The sequence below is a fragment of the Equus przewalskii genome, chromosome 14 (assembly GCF_037783145.1).
Source record: "Equus przewalskii isolate Varuska chromosome 14, EquPr2, whole genome shotgun sequence".
Classification (NCBI taxonomy): domain Eukaryota; kingdom Metazoa; phylum Chordata; class Mammalia; order Perissodactyla; family Equidae; genus Equus; species Equus przewalskii.
This window is the reverse complement of record NC_091844.1, coordinates 89,078,525-89,102,342: the sequence shown is the minus strand read 5'-3', so window position 1 is coordinate 89,102,342 and position 23,818 is coordinate 89,078,525.

Genomic DNA, 23,818 nt, shown 5'->3' with positions numbered 1-23,818 from the left:
AGGGAAGTCACAGGGGAAATGTGGGTGAGATGGATCTGGGGTGCTGATAGCCTCCCGTCCCGTCTGTTTACCTTGGTGGTATTGACGTGTATGGAATTGCTTGGGTGTTAGTCAATGAACTGTGTACTTGTGATTTGTGTGCTTTTTATACATGTATGTTCAACTGAAATTTAAGAATAGTAGGCTTTACAAATGTATCTTCCTTGCCACCTGAAAGAGAAGAGTTTATGCAGTGTAGACATGCAGGTATATTTGTAAACAACAAAACCTCTTGAAATGAATAGGGCTGGAGAAGGACTCAGACAGAGGGGAAGATCTGACCCCTGGCTTGGTCACTTTATATCTGCATCCTCTCGGTCACTTGATTACTTCCACCAGTTTCCTCATCTGTAGTGTCAGGAGGACAAAATCTCACAGGGTTTTGTGAGTATTAAGTGAGTTATCAGATGATGCCTCCCTTCTTCTCTAGGCAACTGATATTCCAAGCCAGGAGGTAGGGACCAGTTTTTTCTCTCTTCAAAATGACGCCCCTCTTTTTTGCAATTACTGTAAAACATCATTGCTTTGTGATATTCTGTATTTTATTTGATTTTTAAATTTTTTTTCTTAAACTGTTCATTTGCTTTTTCCAACTGAGTTAGCAGTTAAGCTTCTGGAGGCTAGAAATTGTTCTACTCCTGTGAGTATAAGTTTCTTTCTCTCTAAAGGGAGATTAATACTAGCAGTTTAAATTATATTATACTTTTTAAGTATAAAGCATCCCCAAGCTATGGAGGATTATTAGTATACATGTCTAATATTTTTACAACATCTAACAAGCACCTTAGTGAGGTGTCCAGTACTTTTTCACCAATTTGATTTCCAGTCCAGCCCGTCTGTTCTCCCTTCCTGCTGCTTTTCCTGGAGCCATATCCTTTTAATTTTTCTTTCTTTGTCTCTTCTCTTTTCTGTCTCATCTAGACTCCTGCAGGTGGCCAACTGGCACCTGTTGCTTAGCATTCAAAAAAAGTAAGCAACAGGCATAATTCAATTTTTTCAGAACCTAGACCGAATATTTTTGGGTTATTCCATCTTGCCTTCTGCTCCCATTTTTCCGAATTTCTTGGACTCCATATCTCTGCTTTACATCTGATGTCCTTACTCTGGCCCCTTGTTTTGAGTCTCCAAATATACCATTCCTCTAGTGTCAATATTTGGCTTTCTTTTAGTCTTGATTTTCACTTGACTATGTGACAATGAGGCAAATAACTCCCCATCCATGTTCTTCTAAGAAGGATGAGTTCTGATGAAAATTTTGTGTTTTGCTTGAAGGACGTGGGAGATGGGGATACAAGTGGGATACCTTAGGGGAAGGGTAGTTCCAGAAACCCAAGAGAAGGTATGAATTATCCACGACTGTGGTTCTTAAGTGGGGGCAGTTGTGTCTTCCAGGGGACACTTGGCAGTGTCTGCACTCACTTTTTGTGGTCATACTAGGGAGCGCTACTGGCTTCAGATGGATGGAGGCTGTGGGTGCTGATACACATCCTGAAATGCCCAGGAGAGCCTCTGACAATGAACTATCTGGTTCCAAATGTCAATAGGTTCTCGAGAGGATGAGAAACCCTCACAAGAGACTGTGGGTTGGAGGTGTGGAAGGAAATAGTGGAGAGATTGTGAACTTTTAGAATAAAGAAGTTGGCTGGACAGATCCTTATCAGTTCTAACTGCCAGAAGACTACCAGCATAGCTGCCAAGTAGAGGGCAAGAAGACAGAGGCGTCCACAGAAGATCTTGAAGAAGTGTTGCATGTTATTCAATGTTCTTTTCTCTGCCAATTCTTCACTAGTTGAGACACAATACTTCTAAAGTTTTTGGAGTCAAATTTGAGTTTCTTTTTGGGTGTGACACCGTATTGAGATAAACTTCAAGAAAAGGCCAAGAAGGCTTCATTTGTGGGGTCACCTACACTACTTCCACTTCCCGTCACTCTGTGTAAGCCTGTCTTACCCCTTGAGTAGCCAATGGGACCTGCCTCAGAGATAGGTCCAGTTTCCGATGGACATTTCCTGGCCCCTCTGAAGAAGATCTAGACATTTCTCTTGCATTCTTTTTTGTAACTGACAACGACACTGTAGTACTTTCGCCTCCTTTAGTGGCCTCTAGATTTGAAGAGGTTTCCGCCCTGTGCACTTGAACTCATTTACCCATTTCATGAGACTGTTTATGTTGATCCTAATGGTTGCAGCTAAGCTGTTTGCAATCTTGTCAGGAGAAGGAAGCCTCAATACTGGCAGCTGGAATTTCATGTTTAATGCAGGCATAATACGAAAAACAACTCGTGCAATCAGAAAAGGCCCCAGGGAGAGACATGTGAAGAGGGGTTTAGACAGCAATCACACATGCTAACTGAGCATGTAGCCCACAGATGAAATTACTCTTACTACAAAGCTCCAGTTCATTATGACACTTGCACTGTTTTCCCCAGAGTCTTATATTACCCATGTTTTTCAGAGTCAAAAAAAATCATAAATCGAGGTTAAACTTTCAGGTAAGAAGGAAATGCATTTAAAATATTACTTCAGTATTTATTTGGGGAAAAAGAGATACATAACCCTTAGCATATAAGATTGTACACATTTAAGCAGAGAACTGTAACCGTTGCTGTTGGTTGTCTCCCAACATCCTGCCTTCACTTCTTTTCTGCTGGTCGAGCCCTGATTTTGCTCCGTATCCACCTACCTCTTTGATTTGAGCCAGTCATGACGTTCCCAGTCTCCTTGGCAGTGATGAGTTTAGGCTTGAACATCTGACACGCTTCTGGTCAATCAAATCTGGTGAGAGTCTGAGGGATGCTTCTAAAAGGAAATTTAGCCTTACTCTAGCTAAGAGACACAGGAAGAGTTGGCTCTTATTCTCCCAGAGAATACTGGCATGTCTGGATTTAATGCCTGGAATGACAGCCATCTTGCAACCACGAACACAGTTCAACTGAGTGGTAAGCTAGCAGCCTGAGGAAAGTGAGCAGAAGTGTAGAAAGAAACTGTGTCCTTAATTATATGGTTGAAACACTGAATTATCCAACTATTAAGCTGTCCTACTTCTGGACTTGTCGTTTATGAAGATAATGTTAAATTTGATTTGAGTTTGGATTTCCATTTACTTGCTTTCAGTAAGTCTAACTAATGAAATAACTTTATATTTGCTACAGAAGGTGCACCATCTTCTTTTCCAAAAGAAATATTAGTTTTAGCAACTATGTATTAGTGAGCCAGAAAAATTGGTGAGCCACCATTCTCCATACACCAGAAGGAACATTGCGTTTAAGAGAAAGCCACCTGACTTTGGTTTTATCTTCACATTTACTATCTATGTGTCCTTGAGCAACTTGAACTTTACCTCAATGTCATCATGTCTGTGAGCTGCAGGTCCATGACTCTATATATTTACCATGAGTATTAGTTGTTCATTTAACAATTCATTTCAAAGCCATCTTGAACAGGGTCCACATAGTGTCAGTTTTTGTACTCAGAACATGCATGTAAAACAGCTCATTGTCAATATTAGTCCTCAGTGCTCCTAGTATCATGCATAAATCTGATATGTATTTTTACAAGTAACTTAATATTTTCAGGTCAGCAGCCATCAAGATATCTCCTTTAAAATTCACCATGATCTTAAGTAAGTGATTAAGAACCGAATTAAATATGATTCCTTGATTGTAAGAGTTGGTGAACTAGGAGAGAATTATAATCAAAGTCATTAAGTTAACAGATATTTATTGAGTGTCCACTACTGTTTTCATCATATTGACATCTTACATTTGTATAGTGTTTTGGAAATTATAAAGTAGTTTTACATGTTTTTTATTTTAATCAGATTAATGTATACCCAGAACTGTGCCAGATGTTGAGGGAATTCAAGAAAAGTACAACACTGGCTTGGCTAGCTGAAATAATGCCAAACAAAGGCTTTATTGAAAAGTTTTATTTAAAGCCAAATATCAGTGAATTTGAAAAGAAGTACTGTGTCTAGAAGTTTGTAGAGAATTATGGGAAGTCCAAAATGAATTGCTTCCGTGGCCTGATTGGAGCCAACAGCAATGTAATGTGTGACGCTAATACGACAAAAGAAAAAAATTATTTTGATTAGTGACTCCATGGCACAATTCTAAGCCCAAAAGTGATAGAGATGAGAAGTCATTAAATTGAACTGGCAATTTTTTTTTGTACTAACACATCTGCTTTATTTGTGTGACTTAAATTATCTATCTATCTATCTATCATTGCTATGGAACTTACAAATCCTAACTTATTAACTTTAGATTTGAAACTGAAATTAAATCTTAAAAATTCCAAAAGAATTCTCTCTGATGCAACATAGTGTATTCTTCTTCATCATAGTACAGAAGTTATTTGATTTTTTTCTTAATAGCTTTTGTATCTTTTACCTATGAAGAACTATTCAGAATGCTTGATTGATATTTTTAGCACATTAAGGTTTTTCTAAACAATCTAACATCCTTGTTTTTAAAGAAAGCAGTAGGGAAAACGGTCTTTCTCAGAAGTAAAATAAATCCTCATGAGGTCATGATGATACAGAATATACTGATTCTGATTCAGAATTTGCAGTTTTAGAAGTTAAGTATGTCACCCAAGCTCAAAGTCCTCATTAAAAGTATGATGATCAAAAACATGGAATTTTCAATGAGGCAGAATCCCAGGCTTCAATCTTACCTCTTCCATTTTGTAACTGTGTGACTTTGGAATATGTGCTGAGCTACTATAGGTCTTATTTTTCTCATTTATAAAATTAAAACAAATGCTATTCACACTCTACATGTGAAAATCCTCAACAAAATAATGGTAAACCAAATCTAGTGACATTAAAAAAGGACTATATACAGTGACCAGGTGGGATTTATCCCAGGAATGCAAGGTTGGGTTTCACATGTGAAAATCTAATAATGTAATAAACATATTGATCTAAATAAAAAAGAGAAAACATGATATTTCAATAGATGGGAAAAGAGAAAGACAACATCCACCACCCCTTTAAACTAAAAAGACTTAGCAAACTAGGAGTAGAAGAGAACTTACTCAACTTGAAAAAGGGCATCCACAGAAAACCCACACCCACCTTGTATTGAATTATGAAAGACTGAATACTTTCCTACTAACATGAAGAACAACACTGGGACATCTACTCGCACCAATTCTATTCAATGTTGTTCTGGAAGTTCTGGCCAGGGCAATTAGATAAGATACAGAAATAAAAAGCATCCTGATTGGAAAGGAAAAGGTAATATTACCTCTATTTCTAGATAACATGATCTTGTATATATATAAAATCCTGAGAAACCCACTACAAGGTACTAGAACTAGTAAATAAACTCAAGAACTTCAATATACAAGATCAATTGTATTTCTATATATGAGTAACGAAAAATCCCAAAATGAAATTAAGAAAACTGTTCAATGGTGCTGGCCTGGTGGCACAATGGTTAAGCTCGCACATTCTTCTTCAGTGGCCTGGGGTTCTCCGGTTCAGATCCCAGGTGCAGACCTATGCACAGCTTGTCAAGCCATGCTATGGCAGGTGTCCCACATAAAACAAAGGAAGATGAACATGGGTGTTAGCTCAGGGCCAGTCTTCCTTAGCAAAAAGAGGAGGATTGGCAGCAGATGTTAGCTCAAGGCTACTCTTCCTCAGAAAAAAAAAGGGGGGGAAAGAAAACGATTCCACTTAAATAGCATCAAAAAGAATAAAATAAGTAGAAATCAATTTAACAAAAGAAGTGCAAAACTTACACTCTGAAAACTGCAAAATGATGTTGAAAGAAATTAAAGGAGATCTAAATAAATGAAGACACCTCATGACCATGGATCAGAAGATTTAATGCTGTTAAGACGACAATATTCCCCAAATTAATCTACAGAGTCAACGTAATACCTATTATAATCCCAACTGCCATTTTTTGAGAAATTGACAAGCTGTTTCTAATATTCGCATGGAAATTCAAGGGATCCCGAATAGCCAAAATAACTTTAAACAGAAGAATAAAATTGGAAGACTCATGCTTTTGGATTTCTACACTTGCTACACAGCTACAGTAAGCACAGCGCAGCGTGGTGCTGGCGCGAAGTACTAGCATAAGGAGGGACACGTAGATCAAATCCTCACGTTTATGGTCAACCGATTTTGACAGGTATGCCAAGACAATCAAATGTAGGAAAAAATAATCTTTTCAACAAATGATTCTGGGACACCTGGATATCCGTCTCAAATCATATACAAAAAGCTAACTAAAAATGTATCAAAAGACTGAGCTACAGCTATAAAATTCTTAGAAGAAAACAAGTATATATCTTTGTGGCCTTCAATTAGGCAATGGTTTCTTAAATATGACATCAGAAGCACAAACAACAAAAGAAAAAATAGATAAACTGGATTTCTTCAAAATTAAAAACTTTTGTACTCCAAAGATGTCATTAAAAATGTGCAAGACAATCCACAGAATGGAGGAAAACATAAGCAAATCATATATCTTACAAGAGACTAATACAGTCGGTCCTCCATATCTGGGAGTTCAGCATCCATGGATTCAACCAACCTCAAATCAAAAGGCCTTATGATTGTTGCATCTGTACTAAACATGTACAGACTTATTTTTCTTGTCGTTATTCTCTATACATAGAGTATAACAACTATTTACATAGTGTGTACATTGTATTAGGTATTATAGGTATTCTGGATATGATTTAAAGTATACAGGAGGACGTATGTAGGTTATAGGCAAAAACCATGCCATTTTATGTAGGGGACTTGAGCATCAATGGATTTCTGTATCCCAGGGGTGTCCTGGGACCAATCCCCCATGGATACTGAGGGGCAAACGTATAAAAAGGACCCTTACAACTCAATAATAAAAATGACCCAATTAAAAATGCACAAAGGATCTGAATAGACTTTTTTTAAAGAAGATATACAAATAGCCAATAAGCACATGAAAAAACACCCAACATCATTAGTTGCCTGGAAACACAAATCAAAACCACAATGAGATACAACTTCACATCCACAGCCAGAATTAAAAAGACAGATAATAACAAATCTTAACAAAAATATAGAAAATTTAGAACCTCCATACACTTTTGGTAGGAATATAAAATGCTACAGCCGTTTGTAAAACAATCTGGCAGTTCCTCAAAAGGTTAAACACAGAGTTAGCATATGGCCCGGCTATTCCACACCCCGGTGCATACTCAACAGAAATCAAAACATACCTTCATCCAACAACCTGTACATGAAGGCCCACAGCAGCTTCATTCATAGGGGCCAGTAAGTGGAAACAATTCAATTGTCCATTGATTATTGAAGGGATGGATAAAATGTGGTATATCCATTCTGTTCCAGGTAGAATATCATTTGGCAATAAAAATTTGCCAAAAAATAAGGTTATTATATAATACACTGTACAACATGAATGTACCTTGAAAACATTATGCAAAATGAAAGAAACCAGCCTCAAAAGACCATATAGTAGTAGCTGACTGGGCTAAAGGATTAAGAGGAAATGGCGAGTGATTGCTAATGGGTAAGTCACAGGATATTTAGGGGGTGATGGAAACAATCTAAAGTTAATTGTGTGGTGGTTGCACAACTCTGAGTATGTGCTAAAAGCCACTGAACTGTACCTTTTAAATGAGTGAATTGCATGGCATGTGAAGTATATCTCGGTAATTATATTTGATATATACATATATACATATATGCATATATACATGGCTGAAAATAGAGAAATAAAAACTAATGGAGATGAAAAAGAGAGAAATTCACAAGTGATAATCATTAAAAGAAAGTGGATTGGTTGTAATATATAAAGAGCTTCTGATCATCAAATCATATATAAGTATATACACACACATACTTATGATTTATGATTTGTGTCCTGATGGAAAACTCTTAAGTAACATATAAAAAATTCCATGATGTCAATAAATAAATAAACAAGAAAAAAGCAAATAATTCAATTAGAAAAATGGACAAAAGATTTGACTAGGTACATTTTCAAAGAGTTTCAGTGTAGCTTTTCATTAGAGAAATGCAAATTAAACCACAACTTGATACTACTCACATTCTTTCCTTGAGTGGATTAAAGAGAGAGGCTGACAATAGGAAGCTGCTGTGTGGATGTGGAGGAAGTGAACTCATCCATTCAACTGGTGAGAGTATTGATTTATGCAGACACACCAGTAATATTCACGGAAGATAAATATTTATTTTCCAGAAATTCACAACCCAGAATTCCTCTCTTGGGTATATACCCAAGAGAAATGTGTACATACCTGCTTGCCAAAAGACGTGCACAAGCAGGTTCACAGCAGGACTATTGCTAATAGCCCCAAACTGAAGCCTATTAAATGAGCACCGACAATAGAACAGATAGGCATGTGGTGGCATATTCCCACAATGGGATCTTGTATAACAATGAGAATATGTGGACTACAACTCCATGTCACTACATGGATAAATCTCATAAACTTATGATGAGTGACATAATTAAGGCACAAACATACACACTGCATGATTTCATGTATGTAAAACCGAAAAGCAAATGAAGCGAATCTGTGGTGTTGGAATTCCAGAGAGTGGTTAACTTTGGGGAGTGGGTGAGGGAAAGAGGACTGACAGAGGCTCCTCGTGCTGTTTGATCTGGGTTCTAGTTACCTAGTTACATAGTTACCTAGTTACCTAGTTACATAGCTGTGCTGATTTGTGAAATTTTATTGAGCTGTGCACTTATGATCTGTGCTGTACACCTAAGATTATAACATCCCTTTCTGATATATGATTTAATAAATTGTCTATAAAATCAATAAAGATTAAACAACATATAGTTAGTCATATTGCTTATGTCATAAACTACTCTGAAAAATAAAAGAATGATACAATTTAGGATGGTGCTGACTCTGAGAGGAGGGGGCCTGGTGCAAGTTTAGGGAGGGGGCGCTCTGGTGCGTGCTCCCAGTTGGTAACACTTTTGAGGTTTGGTGTTGGGTAAATGGATGTTATTATTAGGTTTCATAACTTGCATATGTTTCCAATAGGGAGTGAAAGTATGGGGAACGAATAGAAGCCTGCCATGGAAATTTGGACGAGAGGTGATGGTGGATTGAATCACTATGATGGCAGTGAAAGTTAAGATATACTTTAAAGGAAGATCTAAAATAAGTGCTAATTGGCGAGATATGCAGGTAAAACACACAGGCTTCTCGTCTGAGCACCTTGGTAGATAGCAGTGTTGAGAAGAAGCCAGGGAAAGAGCAGACTTTCAGAGCACCTCAAGAAAACCGTTTCAAGCATGTTTAAATTGAGATATATGTGGGGAATTAATGGTGAAATGTCAGGTAAGCAGTAGGATATACATAAATCTGATTCTCAGAGGAGACATCTGGGTGGGCAAGATGAATTTGCAAGTTATCAGCGTAAAAATGGTGTCAAAAAGTTCCTGGAATAGACGAAATACCTCGGAGAAGAGTGTGTGGAGAGGTGAAAATAGAGGTCAAGTTTGAACCCTGAGTAATTTTAAGATGAGGGTTTGGATAGAGAGGAGGAACCATCACAGAAGAATAGAAAATAGCCAATTAGGTAAGAAGACATCCAAGAAAATGTGGTGTCAAAAAAAAAGAGTGTTTTGAGACACTTGGCTCTGTCAGATGAAACTAAAAAGTTGAGCAAGGGGCCGGCCCAGTGGCGTAAGGGTTAAGTTGGCGGGGTTCACTGGTTCAGATCCCCGGCACAGACATACACACTGCTTATTAAGCCATGCTGTAGCAGGTGTCCCACATATGAAAAATAGAGGAAGATGGGCACAGATGTTAGCTCAGGGCCAATCCTCCTCAGCAAAAAGAGGAGGATGGGGGCCGTCTCCGTGGCCATGTAGTTAAGTTTGTGCGCTCTGCTGCGGCGGCCCAGGGTTCGGATCCTGGGCGCGGACATGGCACCGCTCGTCAGGCCACGTTGAGGCGGCATCCCACATCCCACAACTAGAAGGACCTGCAACTAAGATATACAACTATGTAAGGAGTGGGGGTGGAATGGGAAATAAAGCAGAAAAAAAAAAAGATTGGCAACAGTTGTTAGCCCAGGTGCCAATCTTTAAGAAAAAAAGAAAAAAAAGAGGAGGACGGGTGGCAGATGTTAGCACAGAGCTAATCTTCCTAAAAAAAAAAAAAAAGAAAAAAAGAAAAGTCGAGCAAGATGAAAACAGAGAAATCATCATTAAATTTGGAGGCATGAATATCACCTAAGACTTTGTCAAGAAAGTATCAGTGAAGTTGTGGGTATAGAAGATGGGTAGGAATAGTTGAAGAAATAGAGAGATGAGGAAGGGGAAACAATCCATCTAGACATTTCTTGCGAAGGTTTTGCTGTGAACAGATGAGAATCTCAGTAATAAAAAAAACATTGTTATTATGATGCCATTGTCTGTCAACAATCTAAGGTCTGGAACATGGTGGGTCCCAAAGAAACACTTATGCGTGAATTACCAGATTAACAGGAATAACCTTATACTCTGATTTTCTCAAAGGTAACTCAAAATATTTGTCTATGGATCTTCATTTTTTTAAAGAATCAAACACAGAAAAGTGAGATATATGGTTGAACATACTCTTGCCCAAGAGCTTACATTTAGCAGTGGTAGGACTAAGATATGCCTGATGCCTTGGCTGGCAATTGTTTTCACTTGAGACAACAAGGAACATAAATATATGTACATACATCAAATCAATGAATATATCAGCACGTGAATCAATGGGCTCAGTAGAGAAGATCCATCCTCCCCGACGTGGGTGGGCATGATCCAGTCCAGCGAGGACCTGAATAGGACAAAATGGCTGAGGGGGGTTGAATTCATCCTCCCTTTGCCTCACTGTTTGAGCTGGGCATCAATCTTCTGCCCTCGGCGCTCCCGGTTCTCAGGCTTCACTCCCAGATTGGAACCTCCACCATCAGTGTCCTGGATCTCAGGCCCTCAAACTACAGGGCCAGCTACCCTTCTGTATGGACAGTTTCTCTGGAGGACCCTGGCTAGCATATAAGCATTTTCTCATTTTTGTTGTAATTTCTTCTTTGATTCATGAATACTTTGACATGTGTTTTAAAATCTACAATTTTATAATTGTACAAATTGTACAATCACCATTACAGTTGATTGAAGGACTTTTTTTTTTTCCTTTTTACTACTTTTTGTAGTTAATTTCTAATTTTATTAAATTGTGGTCCAAGTCTATTGTCTGAATGATACTGATTTTTTGGGGGCTATCTTTTGAAACTTCCTTTATGATTAAATATATTTTCTTTAAAATGAAAGTTCCATGTGTGCTTAAAAAAAGGTGTGTTCTCTCATTGTTGGGTGTACATCCATTAGATCAATACCAGATCAAGCTTGTAAAATTTGCAGAAAATGATTTTTTCCAGTTTTCTAGATCTATCCATTTCTGAGAATTCTGTGATAAAAAATATTTAACTAAAGTTTTAGATTTTTTCCATTTATCTATAATTTTATCAATTTTCTTTTATATTTTTGAGATTTTCTTGTTAGGAACATACAAAACTTAAGCTGCTCATGACTTTTTATGACTGTCTTATACCTAACAGGTCTTTGGCTTTGTCTATTTGACTCTACTTTTCCTGATATTAATGTTATTGTTCCTGTTTTCCCTATTTATATTCGCTTGGCATGTCTTTATCCATCTCTTTTAACATTTATATCACGTTTTAAATGTGTCTCTTATAAAACGCATATGGCAAATATTATTTTTAAAACTTATTCTGGGGCTCCCTGCTTGACAGAAAACTTTAAAATATTCACATTTATAGTAGTTATTGATATATTTTTACTAACTTACTTTTACTCCATTGGTTTGTTAAATCTTCTATTTCTATACTTTTTAGTTATTGCCATTAAATATTAATTGCATACTTAAAGTTTGGAATGTAATGAATATTTCTATCTTTCTATCAAGGAACAAAACTACTTTAGAACCATTTAAATCTAATCCTGTTTACATGTCGCCCAGGCTATCACTTTATAGTCCCTTCAGAGAGTCTTTTCAAACCTTCAAGTATCCGCCTTCTCTTTTAGACTCACTCATTATTTAGTGATTTATTTGTCTATTACTCCTTGTGCATCCTTCCTCATAGGTTCAAAATTTTCTTCTTATCAGAGCATATCTTTAAGAAGTTCTTTCTGTCAGTATTTATGTGGAAAAGTCTTTAATGCATCTGCACTTCTGGAAGATATAAAATTTTAAGTAGACAGTGATTTTTTCTCAATATTTTGAAGACATTCTTCCACTGTATTCAGGAATGTACCCTTCACAGATGAGGTCAATAAAAGACTTTTGTATAACCTCACTGAAAGATATTTGTATATCCTCAATGTCCATAAGTGAGAAATATTAAATAAGAATTGATGGAAACCCTTACAACGGTAAATGGTTCAGTCTTAGAGTCTGAGGGACACACAGATGAGCCAGCTGTATCCCCACTGTGAGCGTTGTCAGCAGACGTCCCTCCCAGGCCAGCTCCCATCGGGGGCGGTTACCTTTCTGCAGAGCACAACCTCAGCCAAGGTCAATCCTGTGGGTGGGGTAGGATGAGGAGGGCATGGTCCTTAACTGTTTCAGGGGGTAACGTGGGGGTATAAATGCTGCTTCAGCCCAAATGGGTCAACTCCGTATCTCCCCATGGGGTTGACTGAGGCTGTTGCTCAGACTTATGTCTCAGCTTGATGTTGGCCTCTGAGCAGTCCTTCCTCTTCCATCTACGGGTGTTGCTCCCATGGTACCTCCTGAAAACAACATGTGCCTCAACTCTGTCTCACAGACTACTTACTGGGGAACCCAGCCTATGAAATTTGGTGTCAGGAATGGTTACAAACAAACAAACAACAACCACAATGAAAGTGAAGAGATGTGGTTTTGGAGCTGGCTCATTTTTGAAGGGGTGGTACTGAGGGTCCCATCGCTGTTTGTAGGTAGAGCACAGCCAGCCTCTGTACAAGTTTGCAGTCCAATTGCTGAAACCCTCACTGATGGTGAATTGGCGTGGTATATTGCTGGGGTCCTCTGGCCACGAGCAAGTTTTAGGTATTGACAAATAAGGGAGAAATAGTAACAGTCAGGACAATGGAATTGGGGAGCCATTGTCTAAGCTCAATTAATGTTTTGGTAAAGTTAATGAAAGGCTGAGATCCATTAACAGGGGATTAAGAGCCAGGTAAGAAATCCACAAGGAAGTATATAAAGAGGCTCTTGTCTTCTGTAGCAGAAGGGCAGAGAAAGTTGAGACAGGCTGCATTCATTTTCTATGGCTGCTGTAACAAATTATCACTAACTTGGTGGCTTAAGCAATGCAAATTTATTATCGTACAGTTCTGGAGGTCAAAACTGTGCAATGGGTCTCACTAGGTTAGAGTCAAGATGCTGCCTTCCTTATGCAGTTTCCAGGGGAGAGTAATTTCCTTCATCGACTGCTTCCTCCACCTTCAAAGCCAGCAACACTGCCTCTCTCTGATGGATCCTCCATAGTCACAGCTCCCTCTCACTCTCCTCTTCCCCCTCCATTTTCCAATTTTAAAAACCCTTGAGATTACATTGGGACCACCCAGAAAATCGAAGATAATCTCCCTATTTCAAAGTCAGCTGATTATCATCCTTAATTCCATCTGCAACCCTAATTCCCCTTTGTCATGGAACCTAACATGTTTACAGGTTCTGAGATTAGGACATCAGCATCTTTGCAAGCAGTGTGGTAGGGGGCATTATTCAGATTAGCCAGGTTCAAAAGAAGGTCAAGGTCAAGCTTCCAACCAGGGAGCTTGGTTGGGAATCCAACCAAGGTCAGGATCCTGGTTGGGAAAAATGGAATGCAGACACAAGGGATGGCGACATAGGTTTGGTGTGTCTGAAAATCTTGAATTCTCATGTTCTCCTGAAAGTTTTGTCCTACAGAATTGTCCCCCTCCTCCTTGTTAAGAACAAGAGCTCCCTTCTTACTTAAAGAAAATGCAGAGGTTGCTCCCTGGTAAGACAATGTATGTCTGCATCAGAATCTACCTCTACCCCTGCTGGCCATTACATCATAATTAGGGTTATGCCATGGCTGGGATGACCTGGGATGACTTTGGTAGGCTAAAGAGTTATGAGATTCAGCCAACATGTGCTGGCAGGAGTCAGAGAAGAATGTGTGGGACTGGATTCTGAGGAATGCTTGATCAAGAGGCCTGAACAAAAGCTTGCACAAGGGAGAGTTCATTGATTTGGAAGCAGTTTCAAGATATAGGATTCGGCATCCTGGCAAAGTCTTACGAGATGTGAAATCACTGCAAGAGTGTTTCCCAGAAGCATGGAAAAATGGAAAACTCAGTGGGCCATGCTAAGTGAGCTGAAATGCCAGAATTTCACGGCAGACTGTGGAAGGGGAGATTGAAAGACTCAGGGAAGTGGGCGTGCTGAGACGAATGTGCTCTGCAAGGCCAGAGCACCCTCAGATAGTGTAGCTGATGGGAAGTTCTGGAAGATTCACTATTTACCAAAACAAGGAGTAATGCACAGGAAGAGAGGCACCAGCCTTACAAAGATTTTCGGTGGTGTCCTGTGTGGAAGAGGACCTATGGTAGGTGAAGCCATTCCAGAGTTAAGCTTACTCTAACTACAGGGATGACAGGACTCTGCAACAATAGGGGCCAGGTGGCAGTGCTTCAAGATAAGAAGCCAGGTGGATGCAATTATCATCACGCCTGGCAGGGTTGTTGTGGCAGCCAGTGAGGCCTGACCTTCAGAGTTATAAAGATGGCTTATAACACACAGCATCTCAGGAGCAAAATAGACAGATAGGCAATCAGGATAGTGCTCACATCATCCGAAGAAATCAAGGATGGATGAACAGGAAACTGAGAGCACGTCTCCTTGCACGGTCTCCAGACCTGAGCCAGTTTTTGGATCCAAGACCTATTGATTGAAGAGGAGGCCATGTTCCCAGGAGGAAGGATCTTGAAGCACCAGGGCAAGAATACACGGCAATGACTCCCCTAGGCCTTCCACTAAGTCCCCTTGGGTAACTGTGCACCAGGCAAAGGGGAATAGCCAAATACTTCCAGGATTGTTGGACACAGGTTCACAGTTAACGATCACACTGGAGACCTGCAGGCTCATTATTACCCTTCCGCTAGAGCTGGGGTACACAAGGTCAGATAATAAATGGAATCTAGGCCAATGTCCAGCATGCAATGGATCCATTGGGTCTGCAGATTCACCAGGTTCTCATTGTCCTGGTCCCCTAATACATATCTGGGAAAAACTTATTGGGCAGATAATGCAAACTCCACATTGGGTCTTTGGTATGTGGAGTCAGAGATATCATAGCCAGGAAAGCTAAATGGAAGCCTCTGAAACTGTGTCCCACCCCCATCCCAGTTAATACAGAAAATAAAATCAATATCTCATCCCAGGGGGAATGGCAAGGATTAGTGCCATGCTCAAGGAGCTAAAGTATGCCAGGGTTGTGGTCCCACTGTATTTCCATTTAATTCACAAGTCTGGACTTCTGGAGAAATCAGATTGATCCTGGAAGAGAACAGTAGTCCCTCACAAGCTAATGAAGTAAGACTCCAATCACAGCCCTGTACCACTGCCAGAGCAGGTTAACATGACTGCAGGCACATTGCATGAGGACATTGATTTAATGAATGTGTTCTTTCCTATCTCTATCAGAAAAGCAGATCAGAAAGCTTGCCTTCACATGAAACTGACAATGGCATATATTTACAGTTTTCTTTCTGAGCTGTGTTATGTCTTCCACCCTTTGTCATGATATGGTCCAAGAGATCCAGATGTCACTTTAATCAGCTCTCCAAGATATTGTGCTCATCTGTCCAGCAAGAAGTAACTAGATTGTGGGAGGCCTTAGTAATCCATGCACACTCCAGAGTATGATAGATAAAGCCTATATAAATTCAAGAGCATGCTACTTTTAGGGGGTCCAGTGGTCAGGGCATATTATCCAAGATAAAGGATATGTTATGGCGTCTTGCCTCCCACTACAAGAATGCACACCACTTGGTTAGCCTCTTTGGGTTTTAGGGCAGCATGTCTCCTATTTGAGAATACTGCTTCAGCCCATTTGCCAGGCAAAGCAAAACGATTCCAGCTTTGAGGGTGGCCCAAGCAGAGAATAGCACTGCAGCAGGTCCTGGCTACAGTGCAATCAAGACTCAGGCCATAGGATCACACGGTGTCAGAGATAGCAAAACCGGGAAAAGATGCCGTGTGGATTTTATGGCCAATATCATGGACGAACAATAATGTAAGCCTCTGGATTTCTGAAGCAAGGCCATTTTATCTGCAGTGGAACATTGCCACCTTTTGAAAAATAGTACCTAGTATGCTATTTGTAGAGACAGAACTCCTGACCATGGAGTCTCAAGTGGCTATGCATCTGGAATTGGCCATCATGATCTGCATTCTGTCAGCATCACTGAATTACGTGATTAGGCTGGCGCAGGAACAATCCATTGTGTGACGGAAGTGGTTTGACAGGAGAAGGGGAAGAGGGACTGAAGGACACGAGGAAGCTGTATGAGCAGGCGTCCTCGACCCTCGCATCACCCACCGGTACCGTGGCAGCCAGCTCTCCTGAAACTCACACCCGTGGCTGTAGGAGCATGTGACAGGGGAAGAAAAAGCCCAAGCTTGGTTTACAGATGAGTTGGCTTGGGATATAAGTACAAGATGGAAATGATGGCAGTGCATCACAGCATCACTCACTGGTAGCCTTAACAGATGGCGACGAACCTGGGTGGCTCACCCTGAATGACACCCATTGTCAGGTAATGTGCCCTGCTATCCACTTTGATTGGGAAGATAAGTGGCATAGTGGCAAAGTAGCTGCCCGAAATCATAGGACTAGTAATTGGAAGAGACAAAATTCAAACCAGGCAATCTACATCCACACTATGTGTCCTTAACACTCTGATGGTCTTGAAAAAAAAAAGAATTTGTTTCAATAATGATCTTTGAGTGAGGAAGAACTTTTAACTTAAAAACTTGTGACACAGGAAAAAAATATAACTGGAACTCAAACCACAGACAACATTTAATTTCCTTGATATGTAATGGACATGCCCAAATGTGCAAAAACACGTCAATGAACCAATAGAAAAACGGAGAGGTATGCAAAGACGGTAGATAGAGAATGATCTGCACGTGGCTCTCAAAAATGATCAACCCCACCCATAATATAAGACACATAAATTAAAACTACTATAAGATATCACTTTTCTCCAATGAATAGACAAATATCCAAAATTTTAAAGCCCATTGTGCAGGAAATGATGTGGAAAAGTACCAGTGTGATTGTAAATTTTTGTAGATTCTATGGACAGCAATTTACCAAAATGCATTGAGATTTGAAATATACACCACCTTCACCTTTTGCTGTCTTCTCACCCAAACCCACAGTATATTTTTATCACAGTAGCCAGAATGATCACTCCAAATATAAGTCAGAGAAGACCACTCCTCTACTCAAAGCTCTCCAATGAGACCCCATGCCCATTCCTCTCAAGGCAAAACCAAAGTTCTCCAAAAGGCTCCTCATGATCTGGATCCTTCTGGACCCCTGGAACCTCACCTCCTTATAGCCTTTTCCAGACCTGTTGGGCTCTCTCAATCATTTTTAAATATATATTTTTAAGAACTCAAGTATAACACAGACAAAAATGAACAGATCAGATAAATTATAGTGATCAATTGCATGAATAATCACACAATAAACACTACACGTAACTTCCATCCAAGCCATAAAATAAAACATCACCAACACCTGATAGGCCCCTTTTGAGTTCATGCGCAAAGGAAATCACCTTGCAAACTTCTAATTGCGGAGGTTGATATAGCCTGTTTTTGAACTTTGTATGAATAGAACAATATGTACTCTTTTGTGTCTGGCTTCTCTTGCTCGACATCATGTTTTTGAGAGTCTTTCGCGTTCAGTAGAGCTGTAGTTTGCCCATCCTCACTGCAATATTATATCATGTATCTTATAATATCATGCTATGTCACATCATATCATGTCATGTCATGTCAGTTCACACCGCATCATGCCACATCATGTTGTGTCATGTTATGTCATGTCAGATCACATTATGTCAGGTCAAGTCACCATCACATCATGCCATGCCATATCATATCATGAAATGTCATGCCATGTCATGTTGTATCAGGTCATGTCATGTCATGTCATGTCATATCACATCATGTCATATATTTGAATATATAACAAGGTACTCACCCATTCTGGAATTGATGGACACTTGGATTGTTTCCAATTTGGGGTTATAATAATGGAGCCATGGACATTTCTGCATGTGTCCTTAGAGCATTTCTGTTGAATATAGACCTATGAGTAGAATTGTGGGTAATGACATATGCAGGTGAACAGTAGCAGTGTAGTGGGCTAAATAAATTTCAAAATAGTTGCACTCCCACCAGCACTGTGTGAGTGTTTCAGTTGCTCCAATTTTTTTCCCAAAATAGGTATAATATCTAAAAATTAAAATAACCTCAATTTTCAAAAAAAAATCATATTCCCTTTGTTGTAATGTTTTATGATTAAAAGCAAAACATTTAGAATAGCTAAAAGCAAAAGTTTCTTGATAATTTTAATTTAACCAGAGAATTTGATAAACGTACACACAAAGGGGTTTTCACTAATTATGGTTGTACTATATACATATATTTATCTTCTTAAAGAAAGTACTGCTCAACAGATTCAGCACTCTGCAAGCCTCCTTCACTATTTTATCTTCTGAGGTCTCAGGCAACACAGGCCTATTGGTGCAGCAGGCTCATTACTTTCAGGGAAAACGCTTTCCAACTCTGGCCTTCCAAATTGGGGTCAGTATGTACATTTCCACACAACCTGAGTTTTCATCTTTCACATCTCTAGCTAAACCCTTTATTAGTGAATAGCTTCAGCACAAACCATTTAAAAATGTTCTGGCTTCTGATTTCCTGAGACCCTCCATCACCTCTCACTGAAATAGCATTCGCCCTTACTTTTTTCCTTGGTTTTCTCCAACTGTAATCTATTCCTCTTCCTTCTTAAGATCATAACTTTCAAAGAAGAGAAAACTAATCTAGGGCTATAGGGTGAGCTGCACATGTCAGAATTGCAGGGCACCATCTGATGATGCCATCAGTCTCTGATAATGCATTATCATCTCCTCTGCAGGTGTGGTTTTCCAGGTATTCACTTAACTCTACTGCTATAATTACATTTTTCTTGGGGTTTCTTCGTATCAGTTCACAAGGAAGAGGAAGGGAGCTTACCACAGTCATCCTAGGAGTCCAAAAGCACCTAGCACAGAGTCCTGCTCTCATAAATATGTGGAGGAGTTGATTGGTGCTGAGACAACTGGATGACCACATGCAGAAAGAATGAAACTGGACACTCACTTCACACTGTACACAAAAATTAACTCAAAATAGATCAAAGACCTAAATGTAGTAACTGTAAAACTCTTAGATGAAAACATGGGAGTCATCTTCATGACTTCGGATTTAGCCAAGGATTCTTACATATAACACCAAAAGTACAAACAATAAAAGAAGAAATAGATACATCGGACTTCATCAAAGTTACAATCTGTGCTTCAAAGAACATCATCAAGAAAGTAAAAAGACAACCCACAGAATGGGAGAAAACATTTGCAAATCACACATCAGATAAGGGACTTGTATGAAGAACATATAAAAAACACTTGTAATTCAATGATAAAAAGACAAACAACCCAATTAAAAAATTGGCAAAGGATCCAAATAGACATTTCTCCAAAGAAGATATACAAATGGCCAATATGCACTGTAAAGATGCTCCACATTTTTAGGCATCAGATTAAATCAAATCAAATCAAAAGCACAATGAGATACCACTTGCATCCAATAGGATGGCTAGAATCAAAAAGTCAGATAATAACAATGTTTTGACAAGTGTGGAGAAAGTCAGAACCCTCATAAACTGCTGGTGGGAACGTAAAACAGTGCAGCTGCTTTGGAAAACGGTCTGGCAGTTCTTCAAATGATTAAATATAGAGTTTCCATATGACTCAGCATTTCTACTCCTAGGTATATGTCCAAGAGAAATTTTAAAACTTATGTCCTTGCATAAACTTCTACACAAATGTTTATACCAGCATTATTCACAATAACGAAAAGAAAGAAACAACCGAAAGTCCGTCAACTGACAAATGAATAAAGAAAATATACTACATCCGTGCAATGGAATATTATTGTGCCATAAAAAGGGAATAGAATACTGATACATGCTTCAACATGGATGAACCTCGAAAACATTATGGTAAGTGAAAAAGCCAACTATAAAAGATGACATTTTTTATGACTTCAGAACAGAAGTGTCCAGAGCAGGAAATTATAGAGACAGAAAGTAGACTTTGTAGATTTATGATTGCTTAGGGCTGGGGGTGGAGTGGAGATGAGAGGAGAGAGGAGTGACAGCTAGAGGGGACAGGGCTTCTTTTCAGGCGACAAAAATGTTCACAATTTTGGTGCTGGTTGCACATATCTGTAAATGTACTGAAAATCTTTGAACAGAACATTTTAAATGGGTAAATTCTATGGTATGTGAATTATATCTCAATAACACTGTATATAAAAGAATGTTCCACATGCATGCTCCCCCATGCTTCCACACACCGCCGCCCCCCCAGACCTACAGACATGCTCTCACTCTGGAGTCCCTACCCCAAAGAGAAGTACAGGTTAGGCCTTTCTACTGAGTCAAACTTGTTCCTACTGGAAATTAGAAGAGGGAGAATTTTCTTGCTGGTTTTTGACATCTTTGACTCATTAAAAATAGAATTTGAGCAGTCTGATAAATGCGTTTAGAACTAATTGATTCAAAGTAGTTTTTGGAAAGATTTTTTTGTTTTCATCCTTTTCATTAAATAGGCAGCCTAGATTAGGGACTATTCATCTGATTCTTAAAAAGTCATTTAACTGAGTCTGCTTGAAACAGGCAGCCATCTCTAGAGTTTGTTAAAATGCCTCTGAATTATCCTAAATGAACCTGTTCAAAACAATCACCTCTAACCGAGGTGATGTTCGCTGGTGTGCTGGACGATAAACTCAAAGACTAAGATTCCCTAAGAACGAAATGTACCTAGACTGTTGAAAAGTGTTAGATGATTCAGATGTCAGTCTGTGCTGCCAGTAAGTGTTTCTCAGCGCTGAACGGCACCCTTTCCAGTAGGACCACCCTCAGTGGCACAGGACTCAGTCAGTGACAAACCCGGTAATCTGCTTCGTCTATTCCCTCTCTGCTTTGCCCAACTAGAATGAACGTTAGAGTATTTTAATGCACAGTGCGCTAGCTGTGATCTAACCGCACCACGAGTCAACACTTAGCAGTCCTGTTTGCATAGATACTTCCTGGGCCTCTGCAGTGTGCTCCAGGCCGTTTGCCAGATGGCGTGGACGACTCAGCGAGCAAGACTGCACCCACGAAACCGGTGTGGGAGTGGTGGTCAGAGACTCAGACAGCAAACAAGCAAACAGCTAGGAAAAGTTATAGGAGACGTTGTCAAATGCTATGCATACAAAAAACATAAGCAAAGGTTTAGAAAGTGCCTGGGAGAGGAATTTAAGCCCGGGCGATCAGAGAAGGCCTCTCTGAAGAGCGGATCCTTTTCCATGGCATACAATGCTGTCCAGTCATTCTGCATGTTTTCCAGAATAGATGTCCAGCTAGTACTGCATCTAATTAAGATTCACTCCCATTCACATTTTGATGGGGGAAATCACAAGGATAATTAATAATATACTTTATGTTCTATAATTTTTGCTTCTGTTTAATGGGCTAATAAACAGGCTTTCTTCACAATGAGTCGTAATCAGACATTTCACAGTAAGTTCTTGCAGACAACATCAAACAACAAAGTACTACCTAGACCTCGAACTACCATCAGCCAGGAAAACTGTCTGAACGGCTACTGGCTTCTTCCACTTCCTGTCCAAACAAATTAACAAAAGCTGCAAAAAGTAACATTTTCCAAAGGGTATTCTAGGAACACTAGATCCAAGGAACGGTAAGTTTTAAGTAAAATTGAGATCAATAAACGTGTGAAAGTCTGGCCTAGACAAAGTTGAACTGCTGTTTCCCTCCGCGGGGGTTTCAGAACCTTTAGGACGCCAGCCCTTTGGAAGGGACCCGTGAGACACAGGCTGTCGGGCACGGTCAAGCTTCTTGTGATGGAAACAGCGCTTTCTGCACTGGGCGTGTCACACATTTTGGAAAACAGTAGTGTGGATTTTCCTTGACTCACTTCTTTTCTTCTCTTTTTCACAGTCACGTTAGCTTAAAAAGAGGAAGCATAGAATTAGGAAACTACTTCAAATAAACAACAAAAAAAGACCTTTTGAGCTACACTTTCTTTTTCTGTAAAATGGACAGAAAACCTCTGCCTTGCCTAAGGGGCAAGGTTGATGGCAGGAATAAATTGAAAGGTTAAGTATTATCATCACAATAAGCTTCTCCAAAATACACACACTGAGACAGCCTGTGTGCAAATATGTTTGATAAATCAGTAGAGGGAATCTGATGAAGGCTTTGTCCATAGCTTCCTCGGATTAATTCGACAAACATTTGCCAAGCACCACTGAGGCAGAGAATGCTCTGCCCTCCAGGAGATGGTATTTTACTGTAAGAGGCAGAAAGCAAGCAAGTAGGCAGAACAATAACATGATTCTAAATATCATAAGTAGCATAAAGAAGAAGAAACAACACCAAGGAGATGGGTTGGAGTGATGGAGTATGTGAGACATTTTACGTGATTGTTCAGGGAGCTTTGAGGAAATAGTATCTTATGAAATCCTAGCAGGGACCTGGATGACGTAGCGGGGGCGGCCGGCAGCTGTGTAAGTGAAGAGCCAAGCAACCCTCCACGTGGAGAGATTGGCAGTTGTAATGGCCTTGAGGCAGGAGAGGACTGTAAACAATGCAAACTTAAAGAATGGCTGGTATGGAACGTTCCTAAGCCAAGACGCAGGACAGCAGTACCATCCAGGTTTAAACAGGGAAAGTGAAAATATCAGTTTTCATGACGGCTTCATCGTTACTAACCAGCCCCTCTACAGTGGACTGCACTGTTGCAGAAAACAGATGCAAATCAATCATTTCTACACACAATTACTTCCCTTTAGCTCACGAGGATTTGAGGTACTGGACGGCGGAGGTAAAAAGGAGATTATGACTCCTACCTCTGCAGAAAGATGCGTCCAATACCAACAAAAACAAAACCAAAGATGATGTAATGTGAATTCACAAAAACAGCAACAAAGGGATATCTATTCACGACTTTTAAAATCACATGCACAATTGTCTACGGCCAAGCCTGTCAAAATTAAAATAAATTAAGATAAACATGCAGGAAAAGACTCTTTTCAAACCAAAAAACTTAAAATATGTTTAAAAATACAATTATGACACAAAATACATGGTCCATGAAAGAAAAAAATGAGGAGCTAAATTTCATAAAAATTAAAAACTTCTTCTCTGCAAAAGACACTGTTAAGAGAATGAAAAGGCAAGTCACAGACTGGAAGAAAAAGCCTTGCAAAACACGTATCTGGTGGAGTGCTGGTATCCCTCATATACAAAGAACTATGAAAACTCAGCAGAAAGAAAATAAACAACCCAATTAAAACATGGGCAAAAGATCTGAACAGACACCTCACCAAAGAGACATACAGTT